Below are 20,758 nucleotides of genomic sequence, written 5' to 3'. Positions count from 1 at the left end.
GTTGCTCAAAAGTGTAAGAGTAACCTTACAGGTGTAGGTTCACTCACATGCAGGTTTACTTTTGTGAATAGGCCACATTTGTGTGGTATTGTGCATTAGAGCTGATGCTGAAACTTTTTGAAGTTCCAGGGAAGGGAGGGGAGAGGGAGAGAGAAGGAGACTGACTACAACTGGTGGGAAAAGGCAGGAATAGGCAGCCTGCGAGGCATCCAAGTCGGTATTTCAATGGTTACACCTTGTTGGAAACATATTTCTAGGCAGACAGACAGCTAGAAAAATAGCTATCTGGCCAGGTGGCAGTCATCCATTAAATTGCGATTTTAATGCACTATTGCTTTTTTTCTTATATCTGCTGCAGTAACTCAGAGACATCCATCCTTCCTCTAAACTCAGGGAATGTGGTTTCCTGTTCTTGAACCCAATCCAGTTGGTGGCATTTAAGAAGAAGAAAACAGTGGTGGGGTTTTCAGGTTTGAGAATGAATGGAAAGGAAGGGGAGCGAAGTCGAACGAAGAAATGCAAGAAAGGACGCAAGAAAGAAAGAAAGGACAATGGGAAGAAAGAAAAAGATAGAAAGAAAGAAAGAACGCCATAGAAAGAAACAAAAACGAAAGCGAGAAGGAACAAAGGGAAAATGAGAGAATGGTAGAGAGAGAGAAATAAATGGGTGAAAAGGAGGAAGCCGTCCAAGAGCTGGTGTGAATGTCGCAGGTTGATAACCACGGGAAATACATAAATCACCTCCGATTGGGAGAACCTCTGACTTACTGAAGATAAGACCCTGTAAATCAATGCAGGAGCGGGGCAGTGTGGATTGATGTGTGTGCTGGAGCCGTGCCCGGAAAGGAGGGGCTGGGTGGACTGGTGCGTGAGCCCAGCCGTGCCTGGGAGGTACGGGGAGGGCAGGAGCCGTGCCTGCGCAGGGAGTGCAGCACCTGGGGCGGCAGGGAGTGTGCGGCGCCGATAAGGGCCAGGGAGGCTGCGGCTGATGTCATGCTGATGTCAGGGGCTGGGCCGTGCAGAGCCACCTGTGGGAGGAGGGAGCAGGCAGCGCGCACAGTACAGCTGCAGAGAGACGGGCAGGCGGTGCGGCCCGGAGTGGACAGAACCCGCCCGAGGCAGGCAGAGCCGGGGCACCTAGCAGGGCAAGGGCAGAGACGCCGTGCGCAAGTACAGTTTATCCGACCTCTGGCCAGCGGCTGCCTCGCCTCCTCTTGCTGGGACCCGTTCCGCGTCCTGCGGACAGCTTCGGCTGCCGAGGCTACAGGTAAGAAGAACCAGCCCCTTCAGACCACTCTACAAGCAATGTCAGTCAGTCCTTGCCCCTAAAACTCGGGGCAAGCAATCTGACTGCCCAGTAGCCCCCCCAGGTCACAATCTCAATCTCAAACCTCCCCAGCCTGAGAGGGCACGACATATCCATGGATACAGTAACAACGCCTCAGATTCTCCCTCCACTCGAGCACTCACAAAACATCAGTGTGAAAGGCTCGACACGTCTCCCTGCAGCCTCGCGAGAAATACCCAAACTCACATAAATACAGGTAGTACGAAATGCGTTTGCTTGTTGGCAGTGGGCGATTTAGCTACCACCTTTGCTTTGCACTCTAACCTTTAAAGATACTTTTTCTGAAGCTTCGGTTGTTTGCTCTACTGACTTCGCCTGTGTTGTGAGTGCGACCCTGCCAGGTGCTTAACACAAGAGAGACAGTGGCTGGCAGCCGATCCTGCTGCCCTAATCACATGGTGCTCTTTAGAGGCAGACTGCAACAGCAACCTATCCAACCCCGAGACGGTCTGCCTCAATCCTCGCTCCTTCTTTTTCCATATTCACTCCCACAATTATGTCTTTACTTTGCGATGTGGCAATGTATGGTGTGCACTTTTTTATCTCATCTACCTGGGATTTTTTGGAGCATCACAAGTCACGGTTCTACCACCTCATAAGGGAGGCAGTAAAAAGAAAACAGCCAGGGGCATTGTAAAGTAAGAAGGTGCAGCATCGTCAAAATCCTACTGTGTCAATAATAGCATCTATACGCCAATTTTAGGGTTGGGCAACGTGCAAAATGTTTTGTGTTTAATTTTCACGATATTAAAAAAAAAGCTTTGTGAGTAAAGCAAAAGAAAGGTCGAGAAAAAGTAATAGGCTTTTGGCCTTGTGCAGTAGTGGAAAAACGTCCCAGTCAACGCTTAGGGCTGTGAGCCTCAAGGCCAGAGCGCAAACCATTGCCATCCAGGGGCCTTGCAATGCAACTCCTCGCCACTGGAGGTCCCGCTCTTGCTAGGGGAGGGACTGTCATGGTGGATAATACTGATTTCCGCACGTTACTCCCCCAAAACATGTAATTCGTATTATTTCTCTCCCTCTGCATTTACGAAAGCCACCCCTAATGGTAATTCAGGGTCAAAGAAATAAGAAGGATTAATCTGAGGCACTAGTAATTAAAGCCAGGGGGGAACTCATCAGTGGTAACATGAAAACCACCACCACTTGGCAGCCTGAAAGTCCCATCAGGCCACAGACAACGCCAAACACCAACTGATTCTCTGCAACAAGAATTAAGCCCTTCACGGTGTGTACTATTTATCCACAGCATACCATCTGGTCTTTGGCTGCTGCAGCACACCAAATAAGCCTTGTAGATCAAGCCAAGGTAAGGGTGCATTTATGGGCACAATTTAAAGTTTGCCTAGCCCAAGTGCCAATCAGGAATCAGGAATTTTTCCATAGCTGTCCGATTGGTAGGAAAAGCATTACGTGTGGGGACCGTAGACCTAGAGGTCGATTTTAGTAATTTCACCGATTGTTGGGCAAGTACTGGATACATGCTGCCTATAATGGTAACAATGAAGGCTTAAACATTTGTCCAACCATTGACCAAGTGACAGAAGTGATCTTTCAGAACTTTACCTATCTTAAGGAAATCTTCCTTGAGTCTCAAGGGGAGGTGATATCCCTGTACATGGAGGGATCTGCTGCCAGATGGTTTGATCTTTAGCAAGAAGATGGCCCATTGTGTCAGAGAGGTGGATGTCAAATGCAGTGACCAGTGGGGCCACCCTGACAGTAGATATGGGTGATGCACTGTAGACCATATCAGTCCTATGCCCAGGATTAGACATATTGAACTGAAGCTGTGTGATTTTGAAGCCTATGCGATTGGCTAGGTCTCTTCTTAGGGAGCCCTGTCTACAAACTGAAATAGTAGCCCAAGTGATACTCACCACAGTCAGCACACATTTTAAGAGAATCAGAGAGAGAAGTACTTCCTGTAGCAATTTCAGGTGGTGGAACTCGTTCTTGGTGTCTGAGTCCTTGGTGACTCAGTTTACTTGGAGGATGAAAGTAAGGTCCCTAGACAAACAGCGACATTGTAAGAAAGTTCCCCTGAGGTCGTCCTGAAGGTACTTATCCAGCATTTACACAAAGAAGGCTCAAGAGGCAATAATGAAAACAGAAGTCAAAGAAGTGATAGTGTAACCAGAACTGAGAGAGGTCATCGCATAAGCAGTGTCTGGAATGGCAATCTTGCAATCAGGAGTGCGTGAGGTAAGAGCATTGGCAGGATCAAGGGACGTAACTGCACTCAAGAGTGGGAGAAGCAATTATGTAAGGGGGACCAAGAGAGACAATCACGTATGCAGGAGTGAAAGAGGTAAATAGCGAAAGCAGGCCTGAAATGAAGTATTACAAACACGAGCGAGTGAGGGAGGCCATAGTGCGTGCAAAACTGAGAGGAGTGACAGCAGAAACAGGTGTGAACGAGATAATATTGCTAGCAGAAGTGTGAGAAATAATAGCATAAACAGAAATAATATTACCAGCAGGAGTGAGGAAGGCAACAGTGAAAGCGCAAGATCACATGCAGGTGATTGAAGGGACAGACCTTCGGAAACACACCAAAAAACGAATTTACACTTTCTTTTGGCACATATATTCTATATGGCATTCATAAATAGCGATCAAATGAACAATTGAATGTCAGAGGCCGGTCGTGTTTTGTTAAAAACCTATGTTCTTTTGTGTTTAACAATGTTATTATTATTGTTACAAATTAAGAACTGTTATCAGTGCTTAATTTGTGTTTGTTGTTTCCGGTGCTGAGCACCGCACTTATTTTTGCGAGCCCGGCTTATTCTTCTGCCTCAAGCATTTGCTGCGAGCAAAAGACACGTGGGAAAGACAGAGGGAGACAAAAACGAAAAAGCGTCACAAAGGTAGAAAGCAGAAAGCTGCAGAGTGAGCTGAAGGGGCAGGGAGTGGCTTTAAATGGATTGAAGAGGCCCGAGATGGCTTCAGGATTACGCTGCCTCATTATTCCGTGCTCACACATTTTATTGCAGCAGCTGCGTGTTTAAGAGGAGGGCTTTGGGCCCTGGCACGTTTTTATTTACAAATTAAGCACTGACTGTTAATATAATGTTATTGATCTATTATTGTTGCAGTTCACGAAAAATAAAAAAAACATATTATTATTAAAAATAAATGTTAGCAAATAATAATAAGTAAACCTACATATGATCTACCATATACACATATGGTTTACCTCCTAGATCGTAAATGTCAAGTAAGATGTATGTTTAATATATTCTGCAACTTAAACAGTTAATAAAAATCGACAAATAAAAGCATGCACAAGGGAATGAGAAAGAAAAGCTAAAAAGCAGGTTCTCTATGAGTGAAGGGGGTGTGGGTGTGCATAATGTTTGTTTACAAATATATATTCTCATGTGATTAAGGAGAGACGGTTAGGAGGAGGAGAATGACTTAGGCGCAGAAAACACTGAGCCTCCCTATCCTCTCTGTTTGTAACATCTCTTTCGAGGGATCCCAAATATACGAATTTTCCCAGATTGGGGGTCCACTTTCACCCCTGCTCAAGTTTATGCATTAGAAAACATTGTTCCATCCAACCACATGCACAAGCATTTTTAACCTTCATCAGTTACAAGTTATTCAATTGGTTGCCATTCGCAGACTACAGAATGTTTTTCAATTAGGGTCACTCCATTGTTGGTTGAGACCCCAACTACCAAATATTCTTGAGTGCCCAGATAAAGGCAGCAAGGTGGCAGCAATTTTTGCAACATCTCCATGCCGTAACCCATCTATGTGGCAGTCAAATATCATGTGAACTAATGTAGCCAGTGTACCTGTAATTGCCAGCTGTGGCCCAACAGGCTCTGCTTTTGACCCATGTGTAGGAAAACTCATGAAACCCCTCTTATCTCTGCTCGAAACTCAGCAGCTAGAGTTAGTCACCTGCCCTTTTTAAGTCAGGGTATTCTGCCATTTCTTGGAAAACTGCTGCGGTAAAATCTATTCAAAAAAACCTCACTAGACCCACGAAATCTTATTATGTTTCGTCCACTCTCCCTTTTATCATTCCTTGGCAAACTACTAGAACAGTTTCAACTTTTTGTCGAGGATAATAACCTCTTAGACACTTTTCAAACAAGTTTTTGGCCAAGCCACAGTATAGATGTCGTTGCCCTGTCAGTCTTGGGCCATCTCGCTGTCTGGCGGATGATGGAGGTGTCAGGACCCTCATACTTTTAGAACTCTCAGCGGCCTCATTAATTGAACGTGGCGGGGGCAGCAAAGCTGTAAAATGGCTCACTCCCTTCCATTCAGAGCACCTGCATATTTCAGCGTTACCGCTTTTTCATACTGCACCTCCAAACTGAGCTGTATCATCCCGCAGTGCAGTCTCCAATCCGTGTTTGACTTTCTGGAGGGAGAGCTGATTACTTACTTTGTGACAGTAGTTGCAGGTGCCAGGACTTATTTTTCAACATTAGACTTTGACTCAAAGGAAAAGAGAGAAAGGTATAAAGACAATAGAAAAGATACAAAGGATATGATCATAAAAGGAAAAAACAAATGAAAAAGAAAACGCAAAAGTGGTGCAAAGGGACTAGTAGTGTGGTGTGGTGGAAAAAAGAAGCATGAGGTGAGATTCAGACTACACAACCCTAGTATTTGGCAAACCCGTTCTTTAGTAGCACTGGTGGCAGGAGCTCAAGCAAGTCTTTGGGCCATTTAACTTATATTGTATTTATTATTATTATTATTATTTTACAAATTAAGGATTAGGTGCTTTCAACTCAATTAGATGCAATACTTCCGGAGAGGCCTCCAGAAGTGGACCCACTACTCCAGATGTGGCCTCCAGATTTGGACCAATATTCTGGGGGGCCTTGCAGGCACTAAAGATGTTGTGTCTGCGCCTCTCTCCTGCAGTAGGCTGAGAGGTCTGCCCTTTGCATGAAGAGTGAGGCTAGGTAATAATGTATTCCCTGGTGGGGCTGTTAATTTCATGTATTACTCCAAAAACATTCTCTATATCACCATTACTGATACTGTACTGATTGGCGCAGCTTTTCATATCCCATCTCACTATTATTGCATTTTTGACAGAGCCTTTTATTCTACATCTCATTATTATTGCATTTATTGGTGGTGCATTTCATTCTTTATTTTACCATTATTGGACTCGTTGGTGGTGCCCTTTCATTCTCCATCTCATTATTAGTGTATTCAATGATTGTGCTCATCTCACTGTAATTGCACTGACTATTGGTGGTTTTCATTCTCCATCTCACTATTGTTGCATTCATGGGAGGCACCTTTCATTCTCCTTCGCACTATTATTGCATTCACTGATGGCCTCTGTAAACCTCATCCCAATGGTCCCTGTTAGCTATAGTTACATTGATCTGTGATGCGTTTCATTCACCATCTCACTATCTTTCAATTCACTGGCGGCACCTTTCTTTCTGCATCTCATATGATTGCACTCATCGGCCATTCTCTGTCTGTTACTGAATTCACCGGCCGTGCTTATCTTACTATTACTGCATTGAATTAATTCTCCATCCATTATTGCAGTTGCTAGTGACACATTTCATCCTCCTTCTTTTCCACTGTTATTGCATTAACTTCTGATGCTCTTCATTGTCCATCTCACTATTATTGTATTAAATTGTGGCACATTTCTGTCTCCATCTCACTGTTGTTATGTTCAATAGTGGCACCTTTCATTATCCTTATCATTGTTGTTGACTTCAATGCTGGTTCCTTTCATCCTCCATCTCATAGTGTTGCATTCATTGCTGGTTTTTCTCTTCCTCCATATCACCAGTGTTGCATTCGTTGCTGGTTCCTTTCATCCTCCATCTCACTAGTGTTACATTAATTGGTGGTGCTTTCATCCTCCATCTCACTAGCGTTACATTCATAGGGGGAGCTTTTACCCTCAATCTCAATAGTTTTACATTCATAGGTGGTGCTTTCATCCTCCATCTCACTAGAACAATATTCATTGGTGAAGCTTTTAACCTCCAACTTACTAGCGTTACTTTCATTGGTGATGTTTTCATCCTCCATCTCACTAGTGTTACATTCATAGGCGGTGCTGATACATTCATTGGAGATGCTTTCATCCTCCATCTCGCTAGTGTTACATTCATTGGTTGTGCTTTCATCCTCCATCTCACTGGAATTATGTTAATTGGAGGTGATTTCATCCTCCATCTCGCTGGTGTTACATTCATTGGTGGTGCTTTCATCCCCCATCTCACTTGTTTTACATTCATTGGTTGCGCTTTCATACTAATGTCACTAGAGTCACATTTATAGGTGGTGCTTTCATCCTCCACCTCACTAGAATTCTATTAATTGGTGGTGGTTTCATCCTCCATCTCGCTAGTGTTACATTCATAGGCGGTGCTTTCATCCTCCATCTCACTAATGTTACATTCATAGAGGGTGCTTTATCCGCCATCTCGCTAGGGTTACATTAATTGGTAGTGCTTTCATCCTCAATCTCAATAGTCATACATTCATAGGTGGTGCTTTTATCCTCCATCTCACTAGAACAATATTCATTGGTGGTGCTTCTTTGGGAAGCAAGATCTCAGTCTCCTCGTCTGCGGTTTTTGGTGGCTTCCTTCGTACCCGGCACAGGACACTGCCCAAATTAAGTTATACTGATCTCAGCTAAACTAATGCTACTACACAGTTCCAACTAGGTAAATTATAGGGCTAGACAACTAATGCAGTGTGCCCAATTACTGATACAGCTTACAAACATTACGCACCCCTCCAGGGTACACAACTAGACAGGTGATGCAGAGTCAAACCATGCACGGCTGGGCAATTGGCACACAACTAGACAACTGTAGACGATGCAGCATACACAAGTAGACAACTGGCGCTGGGACAGAGCATGAACATCTAGACAACAGACACAGCTAACACAAGTAGACAACTGATGGGGAGACAGAGCATAAACATATAGAAAATTGATGCCGTTTGAAATCTGATGTAGCTATATGGAGTACACAACTGGACAACGGATTTAAGGAATCTCTTACCCAACTAGACAAATGATGCAGTCATACAAGATGCACAACTGACGCCGCTCCACGCCACTCACAAATGGACACCTTATGGAGCCATACAACGAGCTGCGCCTTCTCCCAGAAGCATTCATGCCGGTCACATGGAGTGAAAACCAGCTCTTTGCTGCAGAGCCGAGCATGGACAGCAATACAGCTGACGCACAACGGATACCGTTCTACGGAGTGCACGGGCAGACAACACATTTAGTACACAACTAGCCGAATGAAGCAGCCACACCGCACATACACAGCTGAACAGCCGATGAAGCGCCGCGTCATGCGAGAGTGACTTACAGCAGGTACTCTCAAAGACAGGTGGCGGTGACGTGGCCCCAACCCTACCGCACCCCAGCGATCCAGAAGGCCTGGAAGAGTTGGGGCAGACTTAATCGCATTACGGGCATTTTTAGGGGGCGTCCCTGGAGTCTGGTTGGGCTGGAGAAGAGTCAGTGGTTTTCAGTGGCGGTGGAAGGAGGGGGGACAGCTGCTGCAGCACCCCTAGAGAAACGCGAGTAATTTCTACAAAAGATTCGGGCAAAATAAGGCCCTTTGAATTATTTTCTCTTGCAGTTTTTTAGTCGTTCTTAGTTGTTCAATGGCTAGATTTAATTAATGGACAGGGAAATGGCTTTGCAAAGGCTGATTTTTCGAAACACATCTTTCTTTAAATGTGTTCAGCTAAACTTAATTTAACTTAACGTTTGGTGGCATTTCTTAGAATTCAAACGACTATGACAAAGGTATTTAAACTTTTTTTTACATTTTCCCAGTTGCAAAAATAATTTGCTAGCAGCAGTCTTTTGAACGTATTTAAATATGCTAAATATATAACCATCATTTAGAATACAAATGACACACATGTCCCATAATGCTGGGGTAGGATGAGAACAAATATTTCGTACCGAGTTAAAGAACTAAACGTGAGAAATTAATTTTACTTCTTGTTATCTATCTATTTATCTATCTATCTATCTATCTATCTATCTATCTATCTATCTATCTATCTATCTATCTATCTATGTGTGTGTGTGCATGGAAGAGAAAGAGAGAGTTACCAGCCCTCTGTTGGTCACATTTTTACTATACCCACTAAAGCATACAGATTGGGGCAGTTGATCATCCCACTAACTCCCTTCAGCCATTGCCTCTTTCTCTCCGAGTGATAGCATTCTGCATTTTCATAAGGGGCATATCTGTGCACAAAGTAGTTCCCCTAAGATTGGAGGCTACTATGCAAATGTATGCCTATTGAGAGATCAAAAGCTTATTTTTGTTTTAAGGCATTATTTTTATTGCTGACCAGGTTCCACCTGCTTCTCCCACAATTAAGTTTTGTGAAAGCAATGATGGGAAAAACCAAGTATTGACAAGGTCAAAAGGCTGTCAGCTAATGCCAAGCCTATTTGCTTTGTCAATGAATGTCTTTCACTTCACATAAACACTTGCAGACCCACAAAATCGGTGACTTTTGTGACACAATTTAGCTTTTTTAATGACACAGGGATGCTTTAAATTCCCTGATTTTAGTGCATTGATGCTGGTGGCCAGTCCCCTTATTCTGGAATTTGTTCCAGCTCTACTGGACATTTAGAGTCAAGTGCTGCCCTCGCGGCACTTCATTAAATATCCTCCACAGCCCTTCTTTGTTTAAGTGACATACTTTCAGAACCACAGTGTTTGTGTTTTGGCTTAGAAGATAGACCACTCCACATGCTGTTAACATCTCTATTTTGCAAGACTGCAAGTTACCCATTGATCAGCAGCAGGCCACACGTCACACACCCTCCCCCAGATTCTCCCCATACCTTTCATCTATCCACCCCTCCGCTCCCCCCGCTGCTCGCCCCAATCCCCCGGGCTCTCTGGTTGCTGTGTAGTCAGGATGTACAGGCTGGGAAAGGTTAGCTCGATTTCACCGATTTGCTGAGCTGTAATTTTCCCATCCTGGCCTTCAGGGCCCATTAGCTGGTGTGTTTCCTCCCAGAGGTCACCTTGGAGAAGCGTTTGTTGTCACTTGCATTGCTGCCAGGAAAGGAGAGTCAGATTCTACTGATTTGACATTTGTTCCAGAGCTGTCTCTTCTCAACTCCCATAACAAGAGGTGGACTTGCCATGTAGATGAATCTAATGATAGGTCGGGATTCCCAGAAAGACAGGAGGGCTGGGGAAAGGTCATTCACATTGTAACTACAATTTGGTGGGGTAAGTGAAAAAAGGTAGTGGGGTTGGGAACGAGTAAGAGGCACGCAAGACTCAAAAGCCTGCTGCCCCTGAGAGGCCAGCATTGCTGGTGGAAAAGCATTTTGCTGAAGAAAATTCATGGAATGAGAGACCGTATTATTATTCGAAAAGAGATTTATAAATACTAACCTTGTTGTTTTTTTCTACATATATTTGCAAATATACGGTTATAGGTGAGTTTGTGACTATGTGCAAAATAGAGCACCACAAACGTAAATGTTTGTCAGTGTTCATTTACATCATACAGGTAATTTATTCTGCTGTTAAGACCCTAAAATGTTCTCTTGTAAGGCAAAAGACTTACTGTATTTCTCTATGCACGAATAGGAAGAGAAACCCCCACATTTAGCTGGAGTTTAAGGGATTAGATTTCTAAATGGGGAAACTATTTTTGGAATTCAGAAATAAAATAAATCTCTAAATACGAAATACACACTTGTGCCCATTTTGCGTATTTGGTGGAATTTGTTCTGAGTACACATTTAATTACTTGAGTTTTGTAGGAGTTATCTTGGAAATTGAAACTATTTAAAATTGTATAAAAGCCAGGAATGCAGGTCGGTTTAGGAATAATCATATGAGAGAAAAAACGGCCTTTTTCTCTGCCTTTTGTATATCGAAATGAATTTGCACAACAATCATCAAATTGGCCTACGGCAGATGAAATGCTCATTGAGCCCTGTCAGCATTTTTATCCCGCCCTCAGCAGCATACAGTGGGAACCCTGTAGAGTGCATCAACCCATCTATCTATGAATGTATAAAAGCCTCTCCTGCTTCCCACTTTTCACTGTAATCCCACGTTTGCATAGATCTAGCGCTACACAAAAGCACACGGCAATGGTGCAAATAAATGTCGTTCAGGGCATTTTGTAAATAGCTCTTTGTATACGTATTAAGGATTCTGTAATAAGAGGATTTAAAATAATGCATGATTATCAAACAAGATTGCCAAAACCTGTTGAATGCATGAGCGTGTGAAGAAAAAGAGCTCAGCGGGTTCAGGCAAGGGCCGAGAGATCTTTGTTTGACCTGAATTTCATAAATTCGACTTTTCCTTTGTACGATTTCGATCAAAGGAGTGCCCCAGAAGTGGGTAATATTTAACTCTTCATATGAAGGTGGATGCCAGTCCAGACCTGGCAGTTTGGATGGTTTCTATGGAGGCCGCTCCTGGTTTCCACGGACACCGCATCCCCTGAAGGCGACTGGATTTGGACGAAGGCTGACAGCAGGCGGGTCTTGGACTCGTCCACCCATTGCGGCCTTCTGTAAACACGCAGCAGGAAAACAATCCGAGGCCCTGGAAAGGACAGTCACCGGGCGGCCTGCTAAAGCCGGGAAAGGCCCTCAACTTTTATCACTGCGAGTGACCACCGCTAGCCAATCCCCATGTGTTCACAGATTTCCCAACTTTAAAATAAAATCTCATTGCGTAGGAGTTAGCCGGGGTTTTATGGGGGCGGGGTCTGAGGAGGGGCGCAGTCGCGAACCCATTACTCAGATGAGGAGATGAGGCCATGGCGGGTTTAAGTCGACTGCTGCCCCCTACCCCCTGAAAATAAAAAACAAACAAAAGCTTCAGTGGCTGCTGCTGATGTCCTGTGGAGTTTGCATCCCTTCCTGCCCATGGACATCGGCTGCGACCAGGGTCCAAACATGAGCTGGAAACTCACTCTGTGCAGGTGGTTTCCAGCTCACTCTCTCCCACTGTTTGATATCGTCATCCCAAAAGCAGAGGCGCTGCTATCGTGTGACGCACGCTGGCACCTTGTGTTAGTTGAATTGTAGTTATCGGCAGCCATTGTGCCAAAAACACACCACTGGCAGTGGGAACATCCCCCTTGGGTGGCTTCTCCTTTTATGTTTGGGCAAAGGGGCGCCAAAGACGTTGCTAATGTGCAAGAGCTTGGCCAGGCAGCAGAGGGCTTGATTTGCAGTTCAACACCATTAGGGAGACTTTCTGCTCACAACAATGGCTGCTTGTGTTCACCCCATGTCCACTGTGCCCCGAGACTGTGCATTTGTGCATTTTATTTTACAGTGTCTGTCCACGAGAGAGGGCTTTAAAACATTGGAATAGTCTAGCGTCAATACAGTAGGCAGTATTAATCTACGGGAGATATAACCATTGTATACACCAACAATTATAAACACTCTGATCATTATAAGAAAAAAATGCAAGTTGCACACTGTATTTGATATTCTGAACATGGCGATCAGTGTTGTCTCCTGGGTGTGCATGAGACCTGACGCAGCCATGCTGTGTTGGAGGATGGACCATGGAAGGTGTGAGTAGGATTGAGAAATGGGGCTTCAGACAAACACATAAGCAGGGAGCTCTGTTTAATTGGGTGGCTCCCGGAATAATGTCTGGTGCTGTTATAGTCGAAGGTTTTTTTGGGGATCCTGGGACTTTTAGTCTTGTTTATTCCATTATAAAACAGGACTACAAGTCTCAGAATTCAAAGACAACCTCGCACATCAGGCATAGATATGGGAATCTTAGCAACTATGTCGAAGGGAGAGTCGGGCAATGGAGCAGTGTAAAGTAGCATACCCAGGATGCCATGGTGCAAGCCAGGGAAATTGTCCCATGGACTGTTGGAGTAGTACAATACAGCAATTATCAAGTATCAATGGGCCAGTCAGGGCTTTGGGTTTTGGTGCCAGTGCACCTGATGCACCACTTTTAGCTATGCCCCTTGAATTAGCCCTTTGCTATCCCCATGACTTAGTCACAATCAGGTGGGCAACAGGAAATTCTACTTCACCTTCAGTTTTAAAACTTGCAAAACATGTGCGTAAAAATAGCATTTGGTGTGATTGGTGGCACCAGTTATGGCACTTGGATTAGCGTTTGGAGAAATGCCTGCCTATCAAGATTTTTCCAGTGGCTTGGAGCCAGACTACCAATTTCTTTAACCTCAGTACAGCATTTTACCTCTATGTATATTTCACGCAAACTGGATAACCGTCAATTGAATTTAACAAAGTGATGGATTACTAGCCCAGTACGCTAAACCAGCAACACTTTCCTGCATAACAGATCACGGGGTTCCAGTGCCAACAAAGTAGATGATTTTAAAATGAGTCATAGGGACATGCTATCGCTCTGTGTGAACAGTTTACCATTAACCTGAGAATCTTGCAAATGCAGTGAATAATGTGGGCGGGTTAGTGTGAAAATGTGCGTGACAAAGCGGTGGTTCAGTCACACTTAATACAAGGCAGCTCTGCTCTGACTAAGAATGTTTCCAACAAATGCTTCTAGCCCAATACTCAGAAAATAGCAGTCATTTAAAAAATATTCCAGTATTTGGCAAAGTCATAATTCAACGTTTCCTCTCAGGGCACAAGTCTTACCCAAAAAAAGATGTGGGGGGCACTAACCGAGTTAACCAAGTTAGGCAGTATGCAAGTGACATCATGGTGCCTGACATCGCAGTGCGTGACATCACAGTGCGTGGCATAGCATGTTGCATCACAGGAAGTGGCAACAAAACCCATGACCTCACGGGAAGTGACCAGCGGCAGCTCCTACAATATGGCGGAGGAGTGTCGCCCTCGGCCAGCAGCAGCATCTTGAAAAATAAAACTATGTTTATTATTGTTTTATTTTTTGGGGGCGAGGCCTTAGGGAAGACAGGCACCAGGGGGAGTGGTAGGTGCACTCCCCTCAGTGCGCATTTGTGTGTTTGGCCGGCTGTCTCAGGATAGCTAAAACCACATGCGCACTGAGCTGTCTCCAACCCAGCACTGTGTTGCCGGGTTGGAGAGGCCAGGTACAGGCTCCATGCCAGCAGCATGAGAGAAGTGTTAGGATTGGCCGTAGCACAGGCTGGAGCCTGTGCCTTCAGCGAGGGACCCAGAAGAATGGCGAACCGGCAGCAATGTGGCAGGCGGCAGGTAAGTGGTTTTTTTTGTGTGTCATTTTTGTTTTGTGCCCTGCCACTTTTCCCAGACTCCAGTCGCCACTGGAAGTAACATCAGATCTTAATACCTCACATAGGTTTAGCAGTTCTATCATGAGTACATTTGACTTCATTACAGTATTTCAAAAATGAGATTTTACACTGGGGCTGCGCCAAAATATTGATGTAAAATCTGGGCCTCAGTTTACTCATTTACTTTTTTTAAAACTCTGCCACAAATAAATTGGCAATAAGGAAAAATGTGGCAGTAAATCTGTTCTGCTTAATTGATTACAATGACATTATTTTAAAATATCTTATGGGGTTTGGAGACCTGCTGCAGAGGTCGTTGTGTGCCAGCTACATCTCATGGAATACTAATAATGGTGAGATAACTCAGGAGGATAACATATTTGCTGGAGAGATCTGTGTTTTGCCTAGACCTAGTTTTGAATCAAAGTAGCATAGAGGGTTAATATGTTTCCTGTAAAGCACAATATGTGCCAAACAGATGACAGATTTTTATTTGATCTAAATGGGGAAGTGGGTTTCTGCTTTTCAGACAGAGATCCTTTTGTTACTTGCAGTTCCTAAATTGTTTATCCTTCCAATATAGCACTGTGAGGTATGAAGGAAATGGGGCTCCCATGCCATGTAACCCTCACTGTCTTATGTAACACATCCTTTATATTGATGTACACACATATGATTTATTGTCAATGTATAATCTGTATGTGTGACCTACAGTGCTCTGACACCATGCATTGGGATGAGTAGTGGCACTACTCATACCAGTGGAGGGTGTCAGAGTTCTTTACATTACACATCCACAAATAACAATTTAAATACCACTATTTTGTTTTAATTCTTTTATAGTGCTTTAGCGCTACTTCAGTGCTAAAGCGCTATAAAAGAAACAAAACAAAATAGTGGCATTTAAGTTGTTATTTGTGTATATACTGGGGCAACCAAAATATCTGACATTCTTACAGTGTATGCATATCTCATATAAACAGATTGAACATAGTCAAAATCATTTCTCTCAAGTGCCTGTGAAGTGATAAGATGTGAGCCTTTGATTTCCCTCCATTGCATCTAGGTGTGAGACTCCTACTCCAACAAAAAGAGACCTGATGGCCTCTTAACTTCTGTTGTTGTTTTGAGCTAAGCTGGAATCTGATAAGCCCCCTCTCTACCTGCATGTTGCTTCTCGGAACAAAAGCAGACAACGTGCAGGCGCTGCTGAAAGTGTCTCAGTGTCAGAAAATGACACTGGGAGGAGATCAGCGGGAGAAGTAGGAACGTGGCATTCCGCTGAAAGCAGCAGCTCTTACCCTCTGAAAACAGAGGGCAGACGGTGTCTACCAGCGCCTTCCCTTGACCCGAGCCCTGGGCCTATTGTTCCAAGGGGCCAAGCACAGTTTTTTATGATGTGTAATTTTTCATTCTGTGTAGATTCCTGGCCCCCAGGCAGCTGCGCTTTGGGGCTCCTTTTCTAAGGAACTTTCTTCTACAGGAACACTTCATCTTCCCCTACCTAAGCAAGCGAGGCCTCTCACGTCCTTCAGAGCAGCTCCAGGCAGCACTTCTAGCTGACTGAGAGATGACTTCTCGCACAACCATCACTCTCTCCAGTCCATGGACACCTTCTCCTCAGCAGGCAGCACTGCCTTCTCCAGACAGTAAACAGTTCTCCTCACAGGGGTCTCAATCTAGGTTTGATCCCAGCCGGAAAGACGAGCAACCTATCAGAGTATTGCAGACTTGGGTGCTGCCTACCATGTATTAACTCCCTGGCTAATCAGGCCTGTGCAATGTTTATACTTTGGAGAACTTCTCTAAAGGGACTCTGCATGCCCCCTGCATGACCACAATGTGCCTTGTATTCTTTCATTAGAGCCTTCCCAAGCTGGCAGCCATAAAGGATTGGATGCCGAGAGGTCTATTGAGTTTATTTTGCAATCACCTAATAAAAAGGCAACTCTCCCTAGTAGCCATAGTGTCATCTCGCACTTAATAGTACCCATGAAAGATGTCAATTGTCACTTCAGAGAGACCAAGTTAGGATGCAAGAAACAATGGAGGTAAAAAAAACCTGCTTGACAATCTTGTAGGTCTTGGTTGAAAATGTATTCTAATGAAGAAGTTATTAGCAAGGAAAGTGGAAAGGACAATGCAATGAGATCCACAAGTAGAAGAAGTAGAAGCCCTAATGGCAAGAAGGCAAAATCAAAGACAAATTAAATTAGCAAGTGGGCAAAGAATAATTACTTGTCAATGCCTCCTCATACATGATTCAAATAGGGACTGCTTTCTTTTGGACTGGGAATCTCATTATTCTCTGGACAGACTATTATTGGGAAAGAGTTGTGTATAACGCTTGACCATGCAACTTTCATGAAATGCGTGTTATTGGTTTGGCACATGAAGATGACTGCCAATTTTGGCATCCTTTGTCCAGTGCTGCACTCCTCAGTCATGTCGATCCCATCTTGCCTGCTCTGCCCCCGTAGCTTCCGGAATGCCCCTCTGTGTGACTGCAAAGGAGGAAACATCATTGCAGTGTAGATAGCAAGGATGCTTAACAACCTGCATAGCATGTCACACAGTGCAAAGAGCACACTTTCTTCTTCTGAAAGCTTGCCATTTCTGGTACATTTTTGACACAGATGTAATATTTTCAGTCAATTCCTACTTTTTTGTTTATTTGTGCAAGACAGCCAAGGAAAATCTTTTGGTAAGGTGATGCTGCAGGAAGAGAAGGTGGATTTTGGACTGCCTTTTATATTTCATGTGGCAAAACTAGAAAGGGCATTATTTATCACCACAAAGATCCAGATACTCAAGCCCACCTGCAGTCATACTTCAGGGCAAAGGGAAGAATGTCCTAGGGTCTGCCTGAAGATCAACAAAGACCAGAGCAGGCTCGTCCCCTCAAATCTTCATTTGCCAATCACACAAAAAAAAATCCTAAAATTGCTTCAAGTGCATGCTCAGGCAAACATATAAGCAGTCTCCACACTCACCCGGTACACCTTCCCCCATCCATGTCCCACACAGCTCTAGCAGTGGGCCCAGTTAAGCGACACATGCAGAAACATTTAAAGGGAGAAGCCAGTAGACATTGCTTCTCTGTAGGCAACATGTAAAAAAGCCTATCTTGTCTAAAATAAATCAGTGCTGTTACCACTTCACGAGGACAGTAGATATTCCACCAATTCAGGATGTGCTTTCGGCACCCCAACTGATCTAAGAACCATGTCTTAGAGTTTGGGTCAGTTTAACAGGACCTCAGTGAACATTCAAGATTGTCATTAACACCGACGCAAAATAAAAACCAAAGACATTCAGGGCGTCATTCTGACCCCGGCGGGCGGCGGGAGCCGACCGCCTGGCGAGAACCGGCGAATGACCGCACCGCGGTCAAAAGACCGCGGTGGCCATTCTGGCTTTCCCGCTAAGCCGGCGGGCGACCGCCAGAAGGCCGCCCGCCGGCCCAGGGGGAAACCCCCTGCAACAATGAAGCCGGCACTGAAAATCTTTATGGGGCCCCCAGGGGCCCCATGACACCCGTTCCCGCCATCCTGTTCCTGGCGGTAAAAACCGCCAGGAACAGGATGGCGGGAAGGGGGTCGGAATCCCCATGGCGGCGCTGGAGGATTCCCTGGGCCAGGGGAAAACCGGCGGGAAACCGCCGGTTCTCCTTTTCTGACCGCAGCTTTACCGCCGCGGTCAGAATGGCCCAGGAAGCACCGCCAGCCTGTTGGCGGTGCTTCCGCGGTCCCCGGCCCTGGCGGTCATGGACCGCCAGGGTCAGAATGACCCCCTCAGTGACTTGCAAGCGGTGTAACAGAGCAGCTGAGCACTCTTTCCAGAGCCTTACAGGTGACACTGACTCATCCTTATCATTTTCACTTTCAAAATATACTTTAGTTCTAGTTTATAAAAAAAAAAACATAAACTCGTAAATCATATGACCATATATTTCCTTAACTTAATTATCACTTTTGTCCCAAAGGTGAAGACAGTTTACATCAAGGGTAACTGTAGTTTTGGCCCAATAGTCCTATCAAAGAGGTTGGTTGCCACGGGGTAGCTCGCGTGCAGGGTGTGAGAGAGAAGAGGTAGCAGGAGTACCTGGAACAGTTTCTGGGAGTTGCTGCTGAGCCGCACCAGTCCACAAGTAGCTGGCAATTTAGCACTGGAGTCAAGTGCTATTAAGATTCCCATACAGCAGTTATGGGGGGCTTTTTTCTTGCATGCACTAGGGCCCATGGGGCCCTTGCTATGCCGCTGTCTTTGCGCACCACTAGTTCTGTAGCTGATTTATTTCTTTGAAAAACTCAATGAATGTGACACTGTGGGGGGACATTTGGTGATATGATGGTTATACGTTACATATCAATGTATCTATTAATTTATATAGTTTCTAGGTCTTGACTAAAACAGCACATAGGCTGTTTGTTGTGAGACATTTTGTTTTCTTGCAGTAAGGTTGTGAACCGCCCATTGCCTATCATTGGTTGGCTATGATTTCACTCTCATTTGCTTCTTATTTGTTAGTCCCTGTGGGCTTTGTTTCCTCTTCTTAGGCCTGCCCATGGAGCATGGCTAAAGGACTGTTGTCCTTTCACTGGTTGCATTTACAATTTTTTTTAAGCACGTGATGAGACTGCAAGTGTGTTTTTAGTTGTCTTCCTCACATGCTTCTCTTTCCCTGCCCCATGTCACTCTTTCACCCAGGTGCTTCTATCCTCTACCCGCACTTATGTTGTGCTCTCTCACTCATAAGTTTCTGCGCCCCCTTGTCGCCCTCTCTCACCCATGTTCTACTGTCCCCCACCATGTTCTCTGATTTCTGTTCTCTGCTTTCATTCATTTATGTGATTCTCCTATACTCGCTCTATGTTGCTGTCTCTCGCCTATGTGCTTATCAGGCCTCCACCCTGCCTGACCCCCCAACCTTGACTCTCAGCCTCCATTAACAAAAGCACTATGATGTGGCCTTTTTGCTTGCTCAATTTGTATTTGTACAAGTCTTTAATGCATTTACACACCATATCATCATGTTTAATTTTGATTCTATTTTTGATCTTTCCTTCGTGCTGAACAACATCTGCTGTGATGCTGTACTGTATGAATAAGACATTGGCAGATCCAATTGCCATTCAGCCGAGACCTATTGCCTTTGCCAATGCTTGTATGAATAGGGTGATTGTGACCTTATGAAAGGGTGCCTGAGCACTTCACATAGTGTAGCGGGTAAGGGTGAAAGAGAAACATGCGTAATCACTCCAGTAGATATGCATACAAGCATTAGTTACGGTCGAAGGCTTGTCTAACCTGAAAAGGGAACTGGTATTTCCTTTGGATTCTGGGCTTACCAAGAACTTCAGGAGCTTTGAACCTGCCCATTGCTTACCACTGGGTGGTTTTCTTGTCCTGCTCATTTACTTGCTGCTTATTCGATGGCTTTCCTTCTCTATCTTGTTTTGTCCCTACCCTGGAGCATATACTAGTTATGCTCCTATTGACTGGCTGACTGTGTCCTTTCACTGCTACGTTTAGGAAACTAAATTTTGCTTTTTGGTTAAGCTCTCCATCAGAGTAAATATGTTTCCCAGCTTTCTTTGCCTTTTGCTTCTCTGACACCTGCAAAAATACCCTTCCTGCGCTCTGTGTCTGCTTTAACTTTACCCACCGAACACTAAAATCAACCTTATTCCCTTTACCTCTACCCATGCTGAACCCCATATTCACCCTTACCTACCTTTACTTCTACCCATTCCTGAACCCTGAAGTCACCCTCACCTCCCTTTATCTGTACCCACCTGGAACCCTGAAGTCATCCTCATCTCCCTTTGCCTCGACCCACCCTTGAACATTCAAATCACTCTCCTCTCCATTTATCTCTACCCACCCATGGACCCTCAAATCACCCTGTCATCCCCTTAACTCTACCCACCCCTCGATCATCAAGTCACCCTCACCGCCCATTAATTCTACCCAACCATGAACCCTCAAATCACAATCACCTCCCTCTACCTCAGGAGTCTCCAAACTTTGTGATGCAATGACCCTTCCCCGTGTTAAAAAGTTTTAGACGTAAGGACCCCTACCCAGACAAAAATTTCTAGAACCTGGTATTTCTCTTCATCGCCAACCATCGTCACCCATAAATTCCCCCAATTTCAA

General features: G+C 44.7%; 1 protein-coding gene across 1 annotated transcript in view; it reads left to right on the top strand.

Annotated features, from left to right (window-relative positions):
• The first annotated feature begins 870 nt into the window (after nt 1-870).
• GPRC5C (G protein-coupled receptor class C group 5 member C) overlaps nt 871-20,758 on the top strand; it is a 102,936-nt gene continuing 83,048 nt past the window's right edge. The window contains exon 1 of the mRNA XM_069199790.1: nt 871-1,267. The gene's annotated coding sequence lies outside the window, so the exon portion shown is untranslated. The remainder of the gene's footprint in view (nt 1,268-20,758) is intronic.

Source organism: Pleurodeles waltl, chromosome 7 (assembly GCF_031143425.1).
Source record: "Pleurodeles waltl isolate 20211129_DDA chromosome 7, aPleWal1.hap1.20221129, whole genome shotgun sequence".
NCBI classification, from domain to species: Eukaryota; Metazoa; Chordata; class Amphibia; order Caudata; family Salamandridae; genus Pleurodeles; species Pleurodeles waltl.
Note: the sequence above shows the minus strand (reverse complement) of the source record. Positions and strands in the feature narration are given on the sequence as shown.